Genomic DNA, 24,783 nt, shown 5'->3' on the forward strand with positions numbered 1-24,783 from the left:
TGAATAAACCTTTAGGTTTTAGATTCTAAAGGACTGGCAACAGCGTGATTTGTGGGTAAGATCTAACTGGTATATTGACCTGGGTCTGGGGCTTGGTCCTTTAGGATCGAGGGGACCTTTTTTCTCTTACTGGGTATTGGTTTTCATAACCATTCGTCCCCATAACGAGCGGCGCTGGTGGTGATATTGGAAAACTGGAGTGTCTGATGGAATTGCTTGTGTGACTGGTTTTAACGCACTGGCTAACCACAAAAGTCCTCTCTTTTTGGCTGGTTTTGTGTGCCTTAGTAGTGAACGAACCCCAGCCTGGGGCTGTGACTGCCCTGCTCGAAGCAATTTGTCCTGAATGGATACTCTCAGTAGTGTCCCGCCAGAGGTGGCTTCGTTACAGGGGGGCGTGGGGCAGATCTGTGTGTACCAGGGTGCTGTTGTAGCTCTTCAGTGAAGACACGACCTCTGCTGACGGGAGGGGTTCTCCCTGCCAAGAGTCCTGCCAAGAAGTCAGCTGGTTTATCTCAACAGGATGTGGCCGCTCAGCTGGGGCGTAGCCAGCGCAGGGGAGAGGGAGGGGCTGTGGCCAGTTTCCATGCACACACGTGGCCATGGAAGTCGGTAAGTGAAAGCTTAGCACTAGCAAACACTGTTGCTGTCTTTCAACCAAGCTTTCTGGCTCTCACTGATGAGGAGCCTGGTGGCTGGATGCTAGTGCTGTGGGGTGGGGCCTATCCTGGGCGGGGGGTGAGCTGGGAGATGGGTGACATCTCCACTGTCGGAGCCTTTCTGGGTTATCGCTAATAAACCTCTGACCTCTGTTGAAACCCTGGGTGCCTCTGACCCCTTGCTCCTGCCTGCCCCACACGAACATTGTGAAGGGAAAGCTTACGTTCTGTATTAACAAAATAAATTCTGAGCAGGTGCAATTGCCTGCCACCCTAGAAGAGGCATGGAGAATCATAGAATATCAGGGTTGGAAGGGACCTCAGGAGGTCATCTAGTCCAACCCCCTGCTCAAAGCAGGACCAATCCCCAATTAAATCATCCCAGCCAGGGCTTTGTCAAGCCTGACCTTAAAAACTTCTAAGGAAGGAGATTCTACCACCTCCCTAGAGAGAAGGGGCTGCTGAAACCAGGTCAGGAGTGCAGCTCCCAGCTCTGCCCCTCAGCCAGCCTGTCACTTGTGAACAGAGGAGCTACTGTGTTGTGGGTCCTGATCTCAGATGCCACAGGGCTCCCCTGGAGGGAGAGGAACCCCCTGCCCTTGGCCCCAGTGAGGGGCACATTACTGGCTGGGACATGGAGTGGGGGGATGAATGCAGCCAGCAATGTTAGGTGGGCTCGTTTACATTATGGAGACAGCAGCAGTGACTCCATAGAATCATAGACATGTTGGGCTGGAAGGGACCGTGCGCAGTCATCAAGTGCAGCCCCTTGTGTTGGGGCAGAACTAAGTAACCCTAGACCAGCCCTGACAGGGGTTTGTCCAACCTGTTCTGAAACACCTCCAATGATGGGGATCCCAGTGTCTCCCTTGGAAGCCTGTTCCAGAGCTTAACTACCCTGAGACTTAGAAAGATTTTTTCCTAATATATAACTTAAATCTCCGTTGCTGCAGATTAAGCCCGTTGCTGCTTGTCTCGCCTTCACTGGACTTGGAGAACAACTGGTCCCCGTCCTCCTTTATAAACAGCCCTCAACGTATTTGTAGACTGTAATCAGGTCTCCCCTCAGTCTTCTTTTCAACCTTACCTCGTAGGCCATGTTTTTCTAATGTTTTATCATTTTTGTTGCTGGTCTCTGGATTCTCTCCAGTTTGCCCACATCTTCCCTAAAGTGTAGCACCCAGAACTGGAAACAGTACTCCAATTGTGGCCTCACCAGTGCCGAACATTGCAGGACGATTATCTTCCTTGTCTTACGTACAACACTCCTGGCAATACACCCCAGTAGTAAATACCTCTGTGTCTTTCATCACAATATAATTCTGACAGGTTTTCACACCCCCTTTTTGGTTTATGTCCCACCCTCTCGCCTCCTTTCTGGATGTGTACATGCTTGGTGTGGTGGCCATCTTGAATTTGTTTACTTTTTTTTAATGGGGAACATGAGGACTGCTTGTGTATGTGGTTTTTTCACGTCAAGCCTTTTTAAAGGTTAGAAGAGAAAAGAGCATTTTTTTCAGAAGAAAATAGTCTTTTTACACATTTTAAACAAAAGTTTAGTAATCAGAGGAATAAAGTGTTAAGACCTAAATATATTAATGGGCCTTTTTAGAGGAAAAAAAATTATTGAAATAAAGGCATTAAATATTAGTAATAGAACATGCATTTTTAGAGAGAAGGGCAGGGGCTAGACAACACTCAAGTAAGAGAAGCTGCAGAACAGGTGAGAAAAGCAAAAGCTTTTCAGCCCGTTACAGAAAGAGAGAGACAATAAAGCGAGAGGCTGCAGAGAAAGTATTAAACCAACAGGAAAGGAAGAAAGCCTGTCACTGGCCACAAGGCAAAGAGAAGAGAAAAGCAGCTCACCCCTGCACCTGCCCCAGTCGAACGCCTGGAATTCTGAGACAGCCACAGCCTTGGACAAGCCACACCTCTTAGCTGAGCCAATCAGAAGCTATTCTTTAGACATGTCATAGAATTGTATTTTCCTGAGCCAATCATAATGTGCCAAGAGGTGTGGCTATTGGCTGCTGGCCGGTTTAGAAAAATGTACCTCTTAAAACAGATGAGTGACCAGACAAGCGCTGTACAAACGGCACGTTTTTGTGGCCTTTAAAGGCCTACACCAGCCTTTAAACAAATCTTACCTTGATTTTTAAAGTTTTGCCTAAGGGAAAACTTCTCTAAAAACAGATTACTTGCAAACTGTAAAGAAAGCTTAAGCTGTACAGATGTTACACAAAACACCCACAGCCGAACTTTACAGAAAACTAGCTTACGTGAAACAGTTGATAACACTTTTTCCCAGGGGTCAGAATGCTATTTCATCCTCCCTGAGAGGGAGTAGAACCCCCTAAAGAGCAGTTCTGGGCAGAGGAGGTCCCATGCCTGGCCGCTTGTGCTCCACTTAGAAGCAGAATTTAAAAGATGGGGGCAGCCAGAGCAGGGGGGAGGACTGGGTCTGGGGGCTCGGGAGCAGCGGCAGCCAGGCCCAGATCACGAAGGCATGTCAGGGAGTGGCAGCCCTTGCCAGACGGAGACAGACAGCAACCCCCAGGGCAGCATCTCCTGGGACAGACAGCAGCCAAGACAAGAGGGAGGTCGGAAGTGGCCCTGGGAGACTGACTTGTGGCAATCTAAGGGAAGGCTGCTGGCCAGGCCTGGCAAGGCCCTGTGTCGGAGCCAAGTGGAATGGGAGGACCTGGGTTCCCCTATCCCTCCTATGGGGGGGAGGCCGCCAGAGACCATGACCCTGGCTAGGCGAGTTGGGAGTGGGGGTGCCAGAGAGACTGTGACCCCTGCTAGGTGAGGGGATGTCAGGGACTGTGACCCATTTGTGGGGTGGGTGGCAGAGACCGTGACAGGTAGGTTGGGGGTGGGGGTGGGGGGCACCAGGGACTGTGACCGCTAGGCAACAGACCCTGGGGCCAATCACACCCTATCACCACTCTTATTTCCTAACTTTCTAAAAATCAAAATGCTGTTAAACCAAGTTAAGTTTTAACAAATAAGCTTTTAAAAGTTTAACATGGAACAACAGCACTGGTCATTTGTGACTGAGATGAAAAACCCTGTAACATAACAAAAAGAGCGGTCTTTACAGTCTAAGGGGTGTTTGCAGAGGTTGAGTGAAATGAGGAAATGTTTTAGGTGTGCTACTCTATCCTTTCAAAAATAGCATTTGCTTGTTTTTAAAGTAACGCCTGCAAGAAGCCTTAACCAAACAAAAAATGGTTTACGTGTGAACTGTAAAGAAAGCTTTAGATGCCAGAGAAAACATAAAAGTCCTCAACCGAGGGGCTTACAATAAAATGTTATTTAAGGCACAGCGGGAACTGTCACTCTAGATAAGCCATATTTATACATATGTTTCAATAATAAAAATTAAAGTTTAAGAAGACAAAAGCCTTGTGTCAGCATGAAGGATTGAGTAACTAGTAAGGAGAGAGAGGAGCATGTGGCATATTTGAAGCAGCACGTTTCCACTCACCCCTTCATGCTTTTTTAAAAACGGTTCACTTTTGCAGTGAAAGAATTTTTAATCACAGGATTAAAATGAAATAAAATGAGAATTGAAGTAAAGTAATTAAAAGCTATACTAGCGTAAATTTTAAAAATAATGTATGCATGTTTTTACCTACTAGAGAAATGCCAAGAGCAGGAAGTAGCCAAGTTTACTTAAATAATTATCATCCCTGTGACACAGTTTAAATAGAGATTTTTAGTAATTTTTTGTCTAAATGTCTTGCATAGTAAGAAAAAGGCCCATAAAAATGGTTTACAGGAATGTCAAATGTGAAGAAATAAGTTCCTGGGGAATACCAAATATTGTACAAAACCCACATGTAAAGAAGGGTTTTACAATAGAAATATAAAATGTAAAAAGACACGTTATAGCTTTATAAATGTTTAAAGGAGCTCTTAAAAAGTGGCAACATTTTAAAAAGCAAACTAACACTAACTGAATTGTCCAGAATACCAAAACAAACAAACAAAAATTGCTCTAAAGACTTATCGCATGTAAATGGTAAAACAAACAAAAGGTTTAAATTCCAGGGTACGGTACAAAACCCACAACTGATGGTTTTTAAAGTAAAAAAAAGAAGACAAATTTAAAGGAGAAAAGCCATGGCTCTGTGACCGCATGAAGGGCAGAGGTAAGGGTGTCGCCTCTGACACAGTTAACAGAAGAAACAGCCCAAACCCACCCCTTGCTCCCTCCACCTTTCCTGGCTTATTTTTTAATTTAAAACTGATTAACAGAAACACTGGTTGGGGGGGGACGGAGACATTTTGTAGCAGTACCTGCAAAGCAACAATTACATTTTTCTTTTTCTTTATTATGACGTTGTCTAGAGACCCTAGAGAATTGTTTATTCTGTTTTATATAACACTTTGCATTTTACCTTTATACAAGCTGGAACCCTAGATGGAACCCTAGATATTTTACAGTGTTAAATAAAACAAGCCAGTCGACAAGAGACCTGAGAAATTGCTGAAAATAGGTGTCAGGGGTAGGACTAAAGCCCGAATGCAGAGGGCCTGGGGGGAATTAAAAGGTGCCGCGGAAGTGGAAGAGGACGTAGGTTTAGGTCGGACATTAGGAAAAACTTCCTAACTGTCAGAGTGGTTAAGCGCTAGAACAAATTACCTGGGGAGGTGTTGAATCTGTCATTGGAGGTTTTAAAGAACAGGTTAGACAAACCGTCGTCAGGGATGGGTATTTAGTCCTGCCTCCGTGCAGGGGACTGGACTAGATGACCTATCGAGCTCCTTTCCAGTGCTCTAGTTCTATGATTCTATGATTTAAGAGGGGTTCTGGGCTACTTTGCACTGGCCCGGATGCTCCACTGCCTATATTCCTCATGTACAAACAGACCGGGGCCTTTGTTAGAGGTCCAAACGTGTGTTTGTTTCTTCAGGTCCCGTAGCAGCGACCATATAGCGTCTCTTCATGAGAAGCTTGACTGCTGGTGTTGGCCAGGGCCGTCGAGGTGCAGCCATCTGTAATTATCGGACCGTTTAAATAGAAGCTGTGGTTTTGAACCTGGGGTGCTTTTGCGTGATTTTTTATTGAAACACATGCAAAAGGGATGTGTCTTCAGATAGGTTTGTCTTTTCAAGTCATTATAAAGCGGAGCTTTATTCCTTTGCAAAACTTAATGTAACTTTTACTTGTGTTTGTTAAAAAGCAGGTGAAGGAGAAAACTCCTGCTCTGTGATCCACTAACTCACGGATGCTGTTTTGCTAACAGGAGCTTTGCTGCAGCTTCACATTGTTTTTGGATGGGGTGTGGGGTGTGGCCTCTGGGAGTGAGTTAGGCTGCAGGAGGAGGTTCTGACCTGGGGCAGGGGGTTTGGGGTGCTGGCTCTGGCCAGGCGGCGCTTACCTCAGGTGGCTCCCAGGCAGTGGTGCAGCAGGGCTAAGGCAGGCTCCCTGCCTGCCCTGGCTCTGCACTGCTACCGGAAGCGGCTAGATGGAGGTGCAGCCAGGCAGCTCTGCATGGTATGCGCTGTCCACACCCGCAGGCACCACCCCCGAAACTCCCATTGGTCGCGGTTCCCGACCAATAGGAGCTGCGGAGCTGGCACTGGGGGTGGGGGAAGCATGCAGAACTTCCCTGATCACCCCTGCACCTAGGGGCCGGACATGCACCTAGGGGCTTTGACATTGCAGGGTCATGTGATCATGTCACCTGGTACTAGATTCCATCTTGGACTTCTAGTATTTTTTCACTAGGGGGAGGGAGGGAATCACAGGGAGAGACAAAGGATTCCCACCATATATAAATCCTATTTAAGGCAGGGAAGTGAGGTAATCAGGGTTCATTTTTCACTGAATCCCTGCCCAGGATGACTGCTGGAAACATCTGAGAAAAAGGACTGAATGGGGAAGAAGAGCTGAGCCCAGGCTGGAAAAGGTGTCTGGTCTGTGAACGAAATGCCTAAAACAACATTTAAGGTGAGAAATTACTACTTGTTACCAGTTTCTTTAATGTATGGAGCTTAGTTTGTGTGTTTGTTTGCTCAGTGATCTGCTTTGATCTGTTTGCCATCCCTTATAATCACTTAAAATCTATCCTTTGTAGTTAACACACTAGTTTTGTTTTCCTTAAACCAGTTTGTGCAATTCGTAACTGGGAGGGGGCAAAAAAGTTGTGCATATCTTCCTTCACATTGAGGGAGGGGGTACAGATTTCTGTGCAGTGCAAGACAATACAATTTTGGGTTTACACTCCAGAGAGGCTGTGCACTTGAGTGCTGGGCAATTTCCTAGCTGAGTCTTCCTATGCAGAGCTGATTGCAGACTCTGTGTGATTCTACAGATGTGTGTGTGTGTGCGCGCACTGGAGGAGGCCGGAGAGCCTGGCTCGGCAAAACAGTGTAAGGGAGCCCAGGCTGGTGGAGCAGGCAGGCTCAGTGAGACCCCAGTACATCAGGTGGCACCTTGGAAGGGGGGTCCAACCTGTCACACTGGGTTTGGGGTGAAGGAGGGGGCCCTGGACTGGGGCAAGGGGTTGGGGTGTGGAGGGATGAGGGCTCTGGCTGGGGGTGTGGGCTGTGGGGTGGGTCTGGGGATGGACGGGTTTGGGATGTAGGAGGGGGTTGGAGTACAGGAGGGGGTTCGGGGTCCCGGCGGCGCTTACCGTGGCTCCCAGGAAGCGGCTGCCAGGTCCCTTCAGTGCAGCCCCTAGGCGCATGGGAGGCCAGGGAGGCTCTGCATGCTGCCCTCTCACCCACCGGTACTGCCCCCGCAGCTCCCAGACTGTGAACCCTGGATCTGTGAACCCTGGTGTGACACTGCAACCCCATATTCTTTAGTGATGTTATTAGGATATGACTATGGCATAATTATGATGCCTTTTGTGCAAGATGGGGCATGTGGGATGTCATTGGAAAAGTTATGATTTGCTGGATGCGATTATCCTATTTGTATGCATATATCATGTTTGTATCTGAAGTTATGAATATTGACTATGTATCTGTATTTCAAATGTAGTTACATCTGGGTAATGCTCACTAGACAAGATATTTTCAGTCGAGATAGTTGGTGGGGAAGGGCCTATTCAGGGAAATGGGCCATTAGGAAAAAACAATAGGCCTTAGCAGAAGCTTATCTCCCACCTGGGGAGCCTTCCTGTGAATGCTCCAAATAGCCTGTAAGTAATGGCTGCTATGACTCTACAAGGACATGTGATCAGAAGTCTCTGGACTTCATCTGGGGATGTCAGTATTTTTCCACAGACCAGTCTGGGAACCAAGCTTTGGGAACATAGAGTTCCTGCCATATGCAAAAGCTAAATAAGGCAGGGAGTGACATTATCTGGTGCTCTCCACTCCTCACACAGGAGGACTCCTGAAAACCCCCAAGGAATAAAGACTGAACTGGGGGAAGTGCTGGATCCACGCTAAAGGGATTTCTAGCCTGTGAAAGAAACACCTGGTGATTCCAAGCTGTAAAGCAAGTGCAGCCTGCTTGTATATCTCTTAGGGTGAGAATAAGATTGGATATGAATTAGCAATCTAGTATATTAGGCTTAGTTTGCATTTTTGTATATTTGCTAGGTAATCTGCTTTGATCCATTTGCTATCCCTTATAATCACTTAAAATCTATCTTTTGCACTTAATAAACTTGTTTTTGCTTTATCTAAACCAGTGAGTTGGAGTGAACTGTATGGGAATCTTAGCTCACGGGGCAAAGGCTGTTGCATATTCCTCTCCACACTGAGGGAGAGGGTGAACTTTACGAGCTTACGCTGTACAGTTCCCTGTGCAGCACAAGATGCTATAATTTTGGGTTTATGCTCCAGAGGGGGTGCGTGCCTGGGGAGTTGCCTTAGCTGTAGCCTTTCCACTGTTGGTTCATTGCAGGGGCTGTACAAAGAGCCTTCATGTAACTGCAGCTGGGTGTGGCCCTACCTGTATGAAGGCTAGTGAAAGTGCAGGCTCCAAGGATTTGCAGCTTGTCACAGTCATACAGTGTAAACGGAGCCCAGGCTGGTAGGTCAGGGGGCTCAGTGGTACCCCAGTTCCAGGTGGCACCCTGAGGGGAATCCATCACAAATTGAAACCACTTCAAGTCAGGGGATGCTGAAGCACCCCCCTGTGATGTTACTGACATAATCTGGGACCGTATAGATCATCGTTGCAACCAAGGTCCTGTACCGGCACCAAATCTTATATAAAGGGGGTCAAATGAGGTGTCTCAGACGAGGTTATGGTTTGCTGATTGTGATGATACTATCTGTGCGTGTATCATTTTGTAGTTGAAGTTATGAATATTGGCTCTGTACTGTCTGTATTTCAAACGTGTGCTCTGCTTCTGGGGGACACCCCAGACAAGCTGGTGTCAGCTCTGCCTAGTCTGCTGGGTGGCCCATTAAGGACCATCAACGACACAGCTGACCCATTGAGAGAAGGCAGACACGCCTGGGGACTCAGCCAGGTGTGCAGGGACCTGCCTAGGGACAGAACTCTGAGGTGTTTCCAGGCCATGGGATGGGCAGCTTGTCTTTGGGACAAAGAAAGCAGAGACCACATGGCAAGAGACTATACAAAGCTGCTGCAGCTCCTCCATCTTGTCTTCAGTCCTGCTTCTGACCTCTGGAGGGACTTGGCTACACTGAAGCTTTGAACCAAGCACTGAAGGACCCATCCCAGCTGGGGATGTTCTCCAGAGACTTGATTTGAACCTGCCATTTATTCCATCCCTGCTACAAGCCTGAACCAAGAGCTTTGCCATTACTGTTTGTCATTGATTCCATTTCACCAATTCTAGCTCCCGTCTGTATCCTTTTCCTTTTCTGAATAAACCTTTAGATTTTAGATTCTAAAGGATTGGCAACAGTGTGATTTGTGGGTAAGATCTGATTTGTGACCTGGGTCTGGGGCTTGGTCTTTTGGGATTGAGGGAACCTTTGTTCTTTTACTGGGGTATTGGTTTTCATAACCATCTGTCCCCATAACGAGTGGCCCTGGTGGAGATGCTGGGAAACTGGAGTGTCTAAGGGAATTGCTTGTGTGACTTGTGGTGAGCCAGTGGGGTGAGACCAAAGTCTGCTCTGTTTGGCTGGTTTGGTTCACCTTAGAGGTGGAAAAACCCCAGCCTCGGGCAGTAACTGCCCTGCTTGAAGCAGTTTGTCCTGAATTGGCACTCTCAGTTGGGTCCCGCCAGAACCAGCATCGTTACACCCCCGAACCCCTAGTTCCAGGACCTATGAGCAGATGCCGACCCCCCAGGGAGAAAGCATTGGGAGAAGCTGCTCTGTGATGGGAGCTGGGAGTGGCCCAGGGAAACCCCAGTGAGACTGAGGGACTAGACCGTAGCCGCTTAGCACAAGGTGACTGGCTGGAACTCTGTGGGGACAGAAGGCCTGGGTTTTCCTGCCAGCCACCAGGGAAAGGGGTGCAAAAGGCTCCTGATGCAAGGGGAGACGAGGACTGTTGAGCCCGGGGCGGCTGGAGACCTGGTGTAACGTTATCAGGTTTTGCTTTGTTGGACTCTTTATAGTCCCACCCTCTCTGGGACAGTAAGTGACCTGGCTGGAGGGCTGAGTTGTGAGAGGGCAACCGCTGCAGGCTTGCGCGGGCTGTCATTTGGGGGCACCAGAGTCAGAGGCACAGCAGCTGGTGCTCCCTGCACAGGGCGTTTCACCCCAGTGAATTAAATGGGGAACCGGTTTTGCCCCGTATTGGTCCTTTCACAAGGCGTTTGAATAGTGACTTGGCTTTCATAACATCCTTCTAGCTGAGGACTTCTATTCAGACTACAAACGACCGCCTTCTCAGGCATTGGACATAAGGATTACTGTCTATTAACCTGTTTAATGAAACTATACAAACACATATCAACACATTCAAATGAGAGTTATTAGTGATTAGGTTTAGTTAATAAAATATGCAAATGTAACGGTGATGCCCCCTCAGCAGCAGGGATCACACTTGGGACCTCTTGAGTTGAATGCAGGAGCCGCAACTGCCTGAACTAAAAGCCTCCTCTCCCTTAGCCCTGTCTGTAGCAGGTTCATCAATCTCTGGCTGGCCTAGTCACCACTCGGGGGGGGAGGGGGTGGGGGGAACGACATAGCACCACCCTGAGCAGGCAGGGGTTACACATGTAAAATTGCAATTTCATTTTACCTCGATGTTTGTTGAACTGGATGTCTGAGGACTTTGAGAATGTAGGGTAGTGAACAGAGCTAGCTCTTTGATGGGGTGTGTGATGGGTTGGATCACAGAAACCACCTGGGAGCTGCCACCCTATGTGCCAAGACTACTTCTGCTCCTCCTTCCCTGCCTAAGCAGCTTAGGACTTCAGTGCCCTGCCTGGTTTGAACAAGACCCGCTAGCCTGCTGCAAACCCAGACCCAGGTGTGAATCACATCCCCTAACAGCTGCAGGCTTAACTGAAAGCCAGTTAAGAAGTTTTCCTGCCTTTGACACTCAGATGCCCAACTCCCAATGGAGTCCAAACCCAAATAAATCCGTTTTACCCTGTATAAAGCTTATACAGGGTAAACTCATAAATTGTTTGCCCTCTATAACACTGATAGAGGTATGCACAGCTGTTTGCCCCCCAAGTTTTAAAACATACTCTGGGTTAATTAATAAGTAAAAAGTGATTTTATTAAATACAGTAAGTAGGATTTAAGTGTTTCCAAGTAGTAACAGACAGAACAAAGTGACTTACCAAGAAAAGTAAAACAAAACACCCCAGTCTATGTCTAATCAAACTGAATACAGATAAAATCCAGTGCTTCTATATTGTGATGCCAACTTTTCCCAACCTAGCGCTAAAAATTTCCCAAATCTGGTGAAAAATTCCCAGATAAAGTTTTTTGCAGTGCTTCTCTATCCTGGGAAATTTCCCAAAACCTGGGAATTTGTGAGTAAAATGTTTCAACTTGGGAAATTGAGAATTTTCATTCAAAAACATTTTACTCCAAAATTCCCAGGTTTTCGGAAATTTCCTAGGATATAGAAGCACTGATAAAATCTCACCCTTTCCAGTAAGGTTCCTTTTACAGACTAATCTCCTTTTAGTTTGGGTCCAGAAATCACTCACACCCCCTGTCACGGAGTCCCCGGGCGATGCTCTGGAACTGCTCCCCATGAAGCCAGGCAGGACTCCGGGGAAGTCTCCTCTCGGGGAGCAGCCTGTCTGCAGGACACACAGCTCCCCCGGCTCCACCTTCCTGGGTCTGACCTCGGAGCATTCAGCCTCCTCTGCCCCTCCGTGCGGTTCCCACAGCGAGTCCGCTCAGGCAGGGTCCTGGGGAAGCCAGAGGGTCCTGCCCCACAACTTCGCAGTCAGACGTGACTCTCAGCCAGCCAGTAAAACAGAAGGTTTATTAGATGACAGGAACATGGTCTAAAACAGAGCTTGTAGGTGCAGAGAACAGGACCCCTCAGCTGAGTCCATTTTGAGGGGCAGTGAGCCAGACAACCACTTCTGCACTTCACTCCATGTCCCAGCCAGCCCCAAACTGAAACTCCCTCCAGCCCCCCCTCCTCTGGGCTTTGTCCCTTTCCCGGGCCAGGAGGTCACCTGATTCCTTTGTTCTCCAACCCTTTAGCTCTCACCTTGCAGGGAGGAAGGGCCCAGGCCATCAGTGGCCAGGAAACAGGGTGTCGGCCATTCTCTGTGTCCAGACCCCTGCACACACCTGCCCTCTAGGGCTCTGCAATGATCACACAGCCTTATCCCACCCCCTAGATACTTAAGATCTGCATAGGGGAAACTGAGGCACCCCCACACTATTCAGAGGAAACATTAAGAACAGTCCCACTTCGTCACATCTCTCCCCCCTTCGAGACCAAACTGAGCGGGGTCACTTTAGCCGGTGACCTGGGGAAGTTCGAAGCCACCAATGTTCCCATGGATGCTCCAGCATCTCTCCCGTTCCTTGGTAGGAGTTACACCAGGCCCTTCCAGTTTCACGCCCTCCCTTAGGTCGGGGGTGGTCGATAGCACTCGCAGGCCGCATGTGGGAAGGTTTATGCGGCCCATGCCCTGGCTAGGATCTCACCCTGATTAGACAGAGTTGCGACACCCTTTCCAAACAATACACTAGCAACAGGCAAAATACAAGCACCAGAATTGTCGGGTCTTTGGGATTTTACATAGACACTAACTGGATGCGACCTAGTTACAGGGCCATTCTCCCGAGCAGACACAAACTTCGGGCCATTCCCTTCCTGGGCTTTAGCTGAATCCAGAACCAGCTCTGAGACAACTGCACGACCCTCATAGAATCATAGAATATCAGGGTTGGAAGGGACCCCAGAAGGTCATCTAGTCCAACCCCCTGCTCAAAGCAGGACCAATTCCCAGTTAAATCATCCCAGCCAGGGCTTTGTCAAGCCTGACCTTAAAAACCTCTAAGGAAGGAGATTCTACCACCTCCCTAGGTAACGCATTCCAGTGTTTCACCACCCTCTTAGTGAAAAAGTTTTTCCTAATATCCAACCTAAACCTCCCCCATTGCAACTTGAGACCATTACTCCTCGTTCTGTCATCTGCTACCATTGAGAACAGTCTAGAGCCATCCTCTTTGGAACCCCCTTTCAGGTAGTTGAAAGCAGCTATCAAATCCCCCCTCATTCTTCTCTTCTGCAGACTAAACAATCCCAGCTCCCTCAGCCTCTCTTCATAAGTCATGTGCTCTAGACCCCTAATCATTTTTGTTGCCCTTCGCTGGACTCTCTCCAATTTATCCACATCCTTCTTGTAGTGTGGGGCCCAAAACTGGACACAGTACTCCAGATGAGGCCTCACCAATGTCGAATAGAGGGGAACGATCACATCCCTCGATCTGCTCGCTATGCCCCTACTTATACATCCCAAAATGCCATTGGCCTTCTTGGCAACAAGGGCACACTGCTGACTCATATCCAGCTTCTCGTCCACTGTCACCCCTAGGTCCTTTTCCGCAGAACTGCTGCCTAGCCATTCGGTCCCTAGTCTGTAGCGGTGCATTGGATTCTTCCATCCTAAGTGCAGGACCCTGCACTTATCCTTATTGAACCTCATCAGATTTCTTTTGGCCCAATCCTCCAATTTGTCTAGGTCCTTCTGTATCCTATCCCTCCCCTCCAGCGTATCTACCACTCCTCCCAGTTTAGTATCATCTGCAAATTTGCTGAGAGTGCAATCCACACCATCCTCCAGATCATTTATGAAGATATTGAACAAAACCGGCCCCAGGACCGACCCCTGGGGCACTCCACTTGACACCGGCTGCCAACTAGACATGGAGCCATTGATCACTACCCGTTGAGCCCGACAATCTAGCCAGCTTTCTACCCACCTTATAGTGCATTCATCTAGCCCATACTTCCTTAACTTGCTGACAAGAATACTGTGGGAGACCGTGTCAAAAGCTTTGCTAAAGTCAAGAAACAATACATCCACTGCTTTCCCTTCATCCACAGAACCAGTAATCTCATCATAAAAGGCGATTAGATTAGTCAGGCATGACCTTCCCTTGGTGAATCCATGCTGACTGTTCCTGATCACTTTCCTCTCATGCAAGTGCTTCAGGATTGATTCTTTGAGGACCTGCTCCATGATTTTTCCAGGGACTGAGGTGAGGCTGACTGGCCTGTAGTTCCCAGGATCCTCCTTCTTCCCTTTTTTAAAGATTGGCACTACATTAGCCTTTTTCCAGTCATCTGGGACTTCCCCCGTTCGCCACGAGTTTTCAAAGATAATGGCCAAGGGCTCTGCAATCACAGCCGCCAATTCCTTCAGCACTCTCGGATGTAACTCGTCCGGCCCCATGGACTTGTGCACGTCCAGCTTTTCTAAATAGTCCCTAACCACCTCTATCTCCACAGAGGGCTGGCCATCTCTTCCCCATTCTGTGATGCCCAGCGCAGCAGTCTGGGAGCTGACCTTGTTAGTGAAAACAGAGGCAAAAAAAGCATTGAGTACATTAGCTTTTTCCACATCCTCTGTCACTAGGTTGCCTCCCTCATTCAGTAAGGGGCCCACACTTTCCTTGGCTTTCTTCTTGTTGCCAACATACCTGAAGAAACCCTTCTTGTTACTCTTGACATCTCTTGCTAGCTGCAGCTCCAGGTGCGATTTGGCCCTCCTGATATCTTTCCTACATGCCCGAGCAATATTTTTATACTCTTCCCTGGTCATATGTCCAACCTTCCACTTCTTGTAAGCTTCTTTTTTATGTTTAAGATCCGCTAGGATTTCACCATTAAGCCAAGCTGGTCGCTTGCCATGTTTACTATTCTTTCGACTCATCGGGATGGTTTGTCCCTGTAACCTCAACAGGGATTCCTTGAAATACAGCCAGCTCTCCTGGACTCCCTTCCCCTTCATGTTAGTCCCCCAGGGGATCCTGGCCATCTGTTCCCTGAGGGAGTCGAAGTCCGCTTTCCTGAAGTCCAGGGTCTGTATCCTGCTGCTTACCTTTCTTCCCTGCGTCAGGATCCTGAACTCAACCAACTCATGGTCACTGCCTCCCAGATTCCCATCCACTTTTGCTTCCCCCACTAATTCTACCCGGTTTGTGAGCAGCAGGTCAAGAAAAGCGCCCCCCTAGTTGGCTCCCCTAGCACTTGCGCCAGAAAATTGTCCCCTACGCTTTCCAAAAACTTCCTGGATTGTCTATGCACCGCTGTATTGCTCTCCCAGCAGATATCAGGAAAATTAAAGTCACCCATGAGAATCAGGGCATGCGATCTAGTAGCTTCCGTGAGTTGCCGGAAGAAAGCCTCATCCACCTCATCCCCCTGGTCCGGTGGTCTATAGCAGACTCCCACCACTACATCACTCTTGTTGCACACACTTCTAAACTTAATCCACTCAGGTTTTTCCACAGTTTCGTACCGGAGCTCTGAGCAGCCATACTGCTCCCTTACATACAGTGCTACTCCCCCACCTTTTCTGCCCTGCCTGTCCTTCCTGAACAGTTTATAACCATCCATGACAGTACTCCAGTCATGTGAGCTATCCCACCAAGTCTCTGTTATTCCAATCACGTCATAGTTCCTTGACATAGTTCCTCAACCGTCACAGGCTGAAAGGCCCCTTCTGTCTGCTCCACAGACAACGAAGAGCCGGACACACTTTCTCCTTTCCCAGACACACAGCTTGGGATCTCATTCCCCTGGTCCCAGCACACAAGGCTGGTCACAGACAACTGCTTGGAGATCAGGGTAGCTCCCTCCACAGGCAAGTCAATACCCCTGACAGTCACAGGCACCTTTCCTTCACTGTCACAATTCTCCACCCAGCTAACAGGTAAGGTCCAGCAACACTCATCTTCCACTCTCCTCGCCTTCCCACCCTGCTGACTAGACACAGCCATCAGCTCACAAGGCTGCCTAGGCTCATCCAGACTTTCCTTACCAAGCACCTTGCCACTCCCCACAGATCCCCTCCCCTGCCTGTGTCTCCCCCCACTCAGCTGGGGTCTCAGCTCCCACTGTGCTCAGCGCTGCCCTTGCTGTCCCAGTGGGGGTAGGCAGCGAGCTCGCTGCTTTCCTCACTGCATCAGAGCCAGCCTGAGCCCCCTGAGTCCCCCACTCCAGTGTGCAAGGGGGCGGGGAGCATCTCTCTGTCCCACCCAGCCCCAGGGGTCTGGTTACAGGCAGGCAGGTAGCCTGAGCCTAGCCGCTCCTCCCCCCTGCCAGCCAGGTCATCTGCATTTTCACTGACCATTTCCCTCTCCACCGATTGGTTCCCTGGATTCAAATTCAAACCCTTGGCAGTTACAGGAGCAGGGCCTGGATCCTGTCCCAAAGAGACACAGTCACCCCACAACAGGGTCTCGCAGCTGGTGTCCTGGAGAACCCCAACGACCAGCCAGCCCCACCCCTCCTGGGTCTGCACAGGGATCTGGGCCATAGGCAGGGCAAGGGGCTTCATCCCTGGGACCCTCATCCAGCTCACACAGCCCCTCAGCCTCTGGGGCTGCACCACCCAGGGCCTGACAACAGTTCTCTCTGTCCCAGAATCTCGCCACCCCAGGAATGTCTCCCCATTGACCATCACCTTCCGCTCCCACTGGGGGTCCGAGGGGCCTGGCCCCAGGAAACTCCACACAGACATATAGGTTGGGGTCAGGAGTGGGAGCCTGTCCACCTCCCCACCCATCTGGCTGATGGAGTCTGTGGCCTTGGGACCCAGCAAGGGAGCTAGACACCGGGGCTTTTCCGCAGGGTCCCCCTGGTTCAAATCGCCAGCCTGCTCAAAGGCAGTGAGGAGGGCATCCACATCGCCCCTCTCCTTAACCAGGGGCAACAATTTAGTCTCAAGGTTCCCTGCGGAACTGGCCCCCCGGGGTCTATCCCCACTCACCCCGGGGAGGTCCCCTAGGCCTCTCCGCTCCCCCACCGCCAGTTCACGCTGCTGCTGCTTCTGCAGCTCTTTCTCGGGCTCTCGCTGTCTCTCACCGTCCTCTTGCTCTCTGGGACTCAGCTCCAATCCCGTCCGTCTCCGATCCCTGGATGGGGAACCCAATCGTGAAGACCCTCGTCTGGTCGGGGACAGGAGTCTTGGGGATGCCTGGCTACCACTCCAGCTGCTCCCAGATCCTGCGATAGCCCCATTTGGGGTCAGGAATCTGTTCCTTAGAGCGGTCATCCTCCTCCAGCTGCACGATTAACTCTGCCTTGGTGAACTTTCCAATGCGCAACCCTCTCTTTTTGCACAGGGTTACAATGTCCTTCTTAAGGAGACGGTGACAGGCCGTCACTCCGCTCTTGCCACGTTGTTGTGGACTCACAGGCCTGTGTGCTCTCAGCTCCCCACGGTTTCCAGGGAGAACTCCTCGTGTGCCAGCCCTTCTCGAGGTCACCACCTCTTTGCCAGGGTCGAGCTGCACACTCCTCCGCTCCTTGGACTGCTCGCTGCAATCCCCAGGGGAACCCTGTTACTGCACAGTCCTTCTCGCTGGTCACACACACCCAGGGGTTAACCGCCCCCTGAAACTGCTCCTCATAGAATCATAGAATATCAGGGTTGGAAGGGACCTCAGGAGGTCATATAGTCCAACCCCCTGCTCAAAGCAGGACCAATCCCCAACTAAATCATCCCAGCCAGGGCTTTGTCAAGCCTGACCTTAAAAATATCTAAGGAAGGATATTCCACTACCTCCCTAGGTAACGCATTCCAGTGTTTCACCACCCTCCTAGTGAAAAAGTTTTTCCTAACATCCAACCTAAACCTCCCCCACTGCAACTTGAGACCATTACTCCTCGTTCTGTCATCAGCTACCACTGAGAACAGTCTAGATCCATCCTCTTTGGAACCCCCTTTCAGGTAGTTGAAAGCAGCTATCAAATCCCCCCTCATTCTTCTCTTCCGCAGACTAAACAATCCCAGTTCCCTCAGCCTCGCCTCATAAGTCATGTGTTCCAGTCCCCTAATCATTTTTGTTGCCTTCCGCTGGACGTTTTCCAATTTTTCCACACTCCTCTCTAAGCCTTCAGCAGCTCTGGTCTGTGTCAATCCCCCTTCGTTTTACTGTTCCCCAGTCACTTACTGCAGGACGCGCTATCCACGGGGTGCAGTACATTCCACCTCTGCCACCAGTTGTCACGGAGTCCCCGGGCGATGCTCTGGATCTGCTCCCCATGAAGCCAGGCAGGACTCTGGGGAAGTCTCCTCTCTGGGAGCAGCCTGTCTGCAGGACACACAGCTCACCCGGCTTCCACCTTCCTGGGTCTGACCTCGGAGCATTCAGCGTCCTCTGCCCCTCCGTGCGCTTCCCCCAGCGAGTCCGCCCAGGCGGGGTCCTGGGGGGGCCAGAGGGTCCTGCCCCCCAACTTCGCAGTCAGACGTGACTCTCAGCCAGCCAGTGAAACAGAGGTTTATTAGACGACAGGAACATGGTCTAACACAGAGCTTGTAGGTGCAGAGAACAGGACCCCTCAGCCAGGTCCATTTTGGGGGGCAGTGAGCCAGACAACCCCGTCTGCCCTTCACTCCACATCCCGAGCCAGCCACAAACTGAAACTCCCTCCAGCCCCTCCTCCCCTGGGCTTTGTCCCTTTCCCAGGCCAGGAGGTCACCTGATTCCTTTGTTCTCCAACCCTTTAGCTCTCACCTTGCAGGGGGGAAGGGCCCAGGCCATCAGTGGCCAGGAAAGAGGGTGTCGGCCATTCTCTGTGTCCAGACCCCTGCACACACCTGCCCTCTAGGGCTCTGCAACGATCATACATCCTTATCCCACCCCTTAGATACTTAAGATCTGCATAGGAGAAACTGAGGCACCCCCACACTATTCAGAGGAAACATTAAGAACAGTCCCGCTTCATCATACCCCCTGTAGTGAATGTCCTTTGTTCCAGTTTCCATCAAGTATCTTTGGGGGGTGGAGAGGCTCTCTTTTTAGCCAGCTGAAGACAAAATGGAGGGGTCTCCCACGGGTGTAAATAGACTTTCTCCTGTGGGCGAAGACCTCCTCTTCTCTCTTATGCAAAGTCCAGCTCCAAGATGGAGTTCTGGAGTCACCTGGGTCAGTCACGTGTCCATGCATGACTCACCGTTTCTTACCAGGTAGCAGCCATGGGTCACATGCTATCTTGAATGTCTTCAAGTAGACTTCTTATGTGGATTGAAGCATTCCAAGATCCATTGTACTTTAAATGCTTGTTGATTTGTACATTCCTTTCTTAAGAGGCACAAAGGTTACTTAAAAATCAAGCCAGTACACAGCCCATATTCATAACTCCGAATACAAAGACACATGCATACAAATAGGATTACTAGATTCAGTGGATCATAACTTTTACATAGATATGTTACATGGCATATGTAGCATAGAACATATTCCAGTTATGTCATATATATTCATAAGCATATTTCCATAAAGGCTTATGGAGGGCACCGTCATAGAATCCTAGAATCATAGAATATCAGGGTTGGAAGGGACCTCAGGAGGTCATCTCGTCCAACCCCCTGCTCAAAGCAGGACCAATCCCCAGCTAAATCATCCCAGCCAGGGCTTTGTCAAGCCTGACCTTAAAACCTCTAAGGAAGGAGATTCCACCACCTCCCTAGGGAACCCATTCCAGTGCGTCACCACCCTCCTGGTGAAATAGTGTTTCCTAATCTCCAACCTAAACCTCCCCCACTGCAACTTGAGATCATTACTCCTTGTTCTGTCATCAGCTACCACTGAGAACAGTCTAGATCCATCCTCTTTGGAACCCCCTTTCAGGTAGTTGAAAGCAGCTATCAAATCCCCCCTCATTCTTCTCTTCCGCAGACTAAACAATCCCAGTTCCCTCAGCCTCTCCTCATAAGTCATGTGTTCCAGCCCCCAAATCATTTTTGTGGCCCTCCGCTGGACGTTTTCCAATTTTTCCACATCCTTCTTGTAGTGTGGGGCCCAAAACTGGACACAGTACTCCAGATGAGGCCTCACCAACGTTGAATAGAGGGGAACGATCACGTCTCCCGATCTGCTGGCAATGCCCCTCCTTATACAGCCCCAAATGCCGTTGGCCTTCTTGGCAGCGAGGGCACAGTCAAAGGTGCATTCCCCGCACTGCCCACCTGGCCTAATTCACCCTGTCGACCAGCTAAGCAGCGCGCAGGGCGAGAATAGGCTGCGAAGAGGCCACTAATTGGAAGCAGGTTCAGCTTCACAGGTACAGAAGTGGCCCGTACCCAGCCCAGGAGCTGAGAGCAGAAGGGGGCTGCAGGGAAGTAGTCCGCAGTCACTCCCTAGGAAAAGCAGTGTTTGTTTGGGGCAATAGAGCTAGGGAGCTCACACTTACTCCCTGGGAGGAGGGCATTTGGGCTGGCAAAGCCGGAGAAGGGGAGAGCCAGAAAGGTGCAGGGGAAAGGCAGCGAGGTGTGGGGTAGGGCAGGCCATGGCTGCTGATGGGGAGGGCCCCTGAGACAGAACCCAGAGTGCAGGGTGGGCCCTGGTTCCCCTGCTAGCCACTGGGGATGTGGCACAGACCAGGCAAAGGACAGTCGCTGATTTGTGCTGCAAAGACTTTGTGTGTCCCCCCCTCGCCCCCCCATGACGAGGGAACCGTGTAGTGACCTGGCTGGAGGGCCAAGTCATGAAGAAGAGGCTGCAGGTCCTGGAGCGAGAGAGGCTCTGGGGGTGAGAAAGGATGACAGGCAGGGGACACCGCCAGAGGAGGGCAGCACCTGGCAGAGCTAATCCCCAGGAGGAGGCGCACCTAGTGGTGAGTGGCCCCCTGACAATGGGATACCCTGCTCTGTATTCACTCAGTCTGCATATAACCACATTTCAGTTTTCCCTTCTTTCTCTGCTGATGCCCCTTAATTCCAATCTGCATCTCCCCCCTTCTATTCCAGCCTCCGGCCTCTGCACCCCCAACAGCTCTGCTGATGCCCCTCAACTCGATTGACAGCCCCTCCGTCCTGGTCCAGTCCTGAGACTTCCTTGGCCCAGCCTGTGTTGGGATGATGCTCTTGTGAGCATTGCAAAGCGAGACTTGCAGCATTTCGCTTTCGGGCTGAGATAGGATGTGATCTCGGCGAGTCTATGTGGTGCACCAACTCCCATGTCACAGAGCAATCCCCATCCCCTGCCAGCCCTGACCCACCTGCAGCCCTGGCTGGGGTTTAATTGCTCTCTTCCAAGAGCAACTTACTAATGTTGCAAAGCAAAGCTTGGTTCTTCACTGTGCTTTGAACTAAAGAGCAGCCAGCGGAATTGTCAGTTTCCCTGCCCTCATGCCGGGTCAGTCAGGAGAGGGGCGAGTCACTGCTGAGCTGGGCTCTGTACTCACCAGATGCTGCTGAGTGGGTGCCACGTCTGGTCTCTCACTTCAGGGGCTGCAGCGACGGCCGTTCCGTGTCCACTGAACGATCCGATGCAGCTCGGGTTAAATGCTGGCTGCAGAATGAGAGAGGCCCAGTGGGGCACGGGGCTGTTTGCTGATCGCTTGTCCCAAAAGTGCTGTGGGATCTTCCCTATGGCCTCCTCCCTATATAGAGCTTAGTCCTTTCACCCCCACAACAACAGGAAACCCCTGTGACGTCAAACCATTCACTTTCGGTTTCTTGCTACCGGAAGGTCCAGTGTGGGGCCAGTTCTGATAAGGGTCACAATAATTGCTTTATATTGTATTACAGGAATTATATTTTTGTGTGAGTGGAAAAGCCTGTCCCCTCTAGATAGGATTCATGGGCACAGGTCTTTTGAAATGATTCAGCTATCAAATGGAAGCAGCCAGAACTTTCTGGGCTTGTCTCCAACGCAGAGTTAATACCAGAGTTATGCAAAAAGCTTTTCACACGCAACTTTTTTTCAGCAACAAATGGAGATTCAGTGACACCAAAATGGTTTGTGACTTTGTGACCCACTTTCTCTCATCTCCACTGGGCTTTGGCACCCCTGCCTAGCGAGTGCAGTTCAGGGGAGGGTGAGTCCCTCAATCAGAACAGCTCTGCTGCCTGTTATTCTCTCACCCAGGGTAACAACACTTTATTACTCCTCACCCCAATAGCAAAGTGACTTGTGATCCAGCACCAGCCACAAGTGATCATTTAGGCAAAGCAGCCCCATCATGCTGCACACCTAGGCCAAGTGGGTGTGTCCATGCAAACAAGGTCAGTTCCTGAAGTCTCCTCACCTAGCTCATGGCTAGATGTCAGAGGAGAGCTCATTCAGACCCTGCTTACACCAACCCCTTCTGCCTTTTCCCTCCCCATTATCAGTTCACTGTGGGGGACACACTCTGCACAGAGTTTCACAAACAGCACCCCCCTTACATGCTGGCCCTTAGTGTCTGGACACCCTTCATTTCAGAGCCCTCCCCTTTTAAGGGTTTGCAATTCTTTTTCCTTTCTCTCAGAGGAAGGTGATTCCTGGTTACACAGAGCAGGGGCACCTCCCTCCTTTCTTAGATTTCCAAGACTGGGGTTTTCTTCTCAGTTTCAAGGTCTTCAAATGGGGTGTCTATGGAAAGGTTGTAGTTTGCTGGTTCTGATTATGCTGTCTGTATGTGTGTATCATTTTTGTGTTTGAAGTTATGTACTTGTATCTCAATGTGTTTGATTCTAAGTAGTCTCAGGGAAGCATTTGGTTAGCTTCTTGAGCAAGGACTATTCTCGGTAAGTGCCCAATCAAGAAACACTTAACTGACAATGGACTTTGGGAGATGCCAATCCACATCTGAGCCTTCCTGGGAATGTTCAAACTAACATGTAAACAATGGCGTCGGCCTGCAAAAACCTGAATCATTCATAGACATGTGACTTGCCCAGGTGGCTACAAACTCCATCTTGTTGCTGTGACTTTGCACAGAAGAACAAAGGGGTTTCTGCTCACGAGAGAGAATATAAAAGGCCCTGGAAGCCTCTCCATTTTGTCTTCAGCTGACTTAAGAGATGGCCTCTCCACCCCAAAGAGATTCCTGAAAGAAACTGGAAGGACAGAAACTACGGGGGTGTGAGTGATTGCTGGACCCAGACTAGGAAGGAGTCCGGTGTATGAAAGAAGCTTATTGGAACATCTCAGGGGGTGAGATTTCATCTGTAATCAGTTTCTTAATATATTAGGCTTAGACTTGCGTGATTTGTTTTATTTTGCTTTGTAACTTATTTTGTTCTGTCTGTTATTACTTGAAACCACTTAAATCCTACTTTTTATATTTAATAAAATCACTTTTGCTTTTTAATTCCAGCCAGGTGGAAGTATTAATACCTGGGGGAGCAAACAGCTGTGCATATCTCTCTATCACTGTTATAGAAGACAGATAATTTATGAGTTTACCCTGTATAAGCTTTATACAGAGTAAAATGGATTTATTTGGGTTTTGGATCCCATTGGGAGCTGGGTGTCTGGGTGTTAGTGACAGGAGCACTTCTTAAGCTGTTTTCAGTTAAGCCTGCAGCTTTTGGGGGATGTGCTTCAGACCTGGGTCTGTGTTTGCAGCAGGTTAGCTCAACAGGGCAGGGTGCTGAAGTCCCAAGCTGGCAGGGAAAACAGGCTCAGAGATAGTCTCAGCACATCAGGTGGCAGTCCCAAGGGGGTCTCTATGACCGAACCCGTTCCACTCCGCCACTGCAACTTGAGACCATTGCTCCTTGTTCTGTCATCCGCCACCAGTGAGGACAGCCAAGCTCCATCCTCTTTGGAGGCTACTATCAAATCCCCCCTGTGATGTTGTTGAGATGAACTGTGATCGTATAGATCATTGCTGCAACCAAGGTCCTGTAGTTGTACCAAATCTTGTACAAAGGAGGTCAAGTAAGGTGTCCATGAAAAGGTTATGATTTGCTGGTTATGATTATGCTATCTCTATGCGTGTATCATTTTTGTACTTAAAGTTACAAGTATTGACTCTATACCTGTTTCAAATGTTGGCTCCTAGGATAACGCTCACAAAGTAATCAGCCAGATATGCCATGTAAGACGTCTGCAAAAATGTTATAATTTGCCAGATAGGATAATCTTGTTTATATGTTTGTATGGCCTTTGTATTATGAGTTATAGATATTTATGTATGTTTGTATTTCAAACTTGTGCCTTGCTTCTGGGTGACACCCCAGACAGTTTGGCATCAGCACTGCCTAGCCTGCTGGATGGCCCATTAAGGACCATCAGCGACACAACTGACCCATTGAGAGAAGGCAGATACGCCTGGGGACTCAGCAAGGAATGGAGAGACCAGCGTACGGAGAGGACTTTAAGGCTTTCAGGCCATGTGCTGGGCAGCTTGTTTTTGGAACAAAGGAAGCACAGGCCGGATGGCAAGAGACTATAAAAGGCAGCTGCATCTTCTCCATCTTTTCTTCAATCCTGCTTCTGACCTCTGGAGGAACTTTGCTACAAACTGAAGCTCTACGCAAAGAGCTGAATGACCCATCCCAGCTGTGGATGTTCTCCAGAGACTTAACTTAAGCCAGCAGTTTATTCCATCACTGCTACAAGCCGGAACCAAGAACTCTGCCATTACTGTATGTCACTGATTCCATTTAACCAATTTTAACTCTCATCTATATTTCTTTCTCTTTATGAATAAACCTTTACATTTTAGATTCTAAAAGATTGGTAACAGCGTGATTTGTGGGTAAGATCTGACTTGTATATTGACCTGGGTCTGGGGCTTGGTCCTTTAGGATCGAGGGAACCTTTTTCTTTTACTGGGGTATTGATTTCC

General features: G+C 49.5%; 1 protein-coding gene across 5 annotated transcripts in view; it reads right to left on the reverse strand.

Annotated features, from left to right (window-relative positions):
- LOC141995684 (uncharacterized) overlaps positions 1–21,600 on the reverse strand; it is a 49,327-nt gene extending 27,727 nt beyond the window's left edge. For 3 of the 5 annotated variants that reach the window (XR_012641390.1, XM_074966957.1, XM_074966956.1), the window contains exon 1: positions 21,406–21,600. The gene's annotated coding sequence lies outside the window, so the exon portion shown is untranslated. Of the gene's footprint in view, positions 1–17,079; positions 18,408–21,405 lie in introns of those variants that run through there. The other 2 variants (XM_074966958.1, XM_074966959.1) reach the window with 1 other exon arrangement.
- Between the last annotated feature and the right edge of the window lie 3,183 nt (positions 21,601–24,783).

The sequence above is a fragment of the Natator depressus genome, chromosome 11 (assembly GCF_965152275.1).
Source record: "Natator depressus isolate rNatDep1 chromosome 11, rNatDep2.hap1, whole genome shotgun sequence".
Lineage (NCBI taxonomy): Eukaryota > Metazoa > Chordata > Testudines > Cheloniidae > Natator > Natator depressus.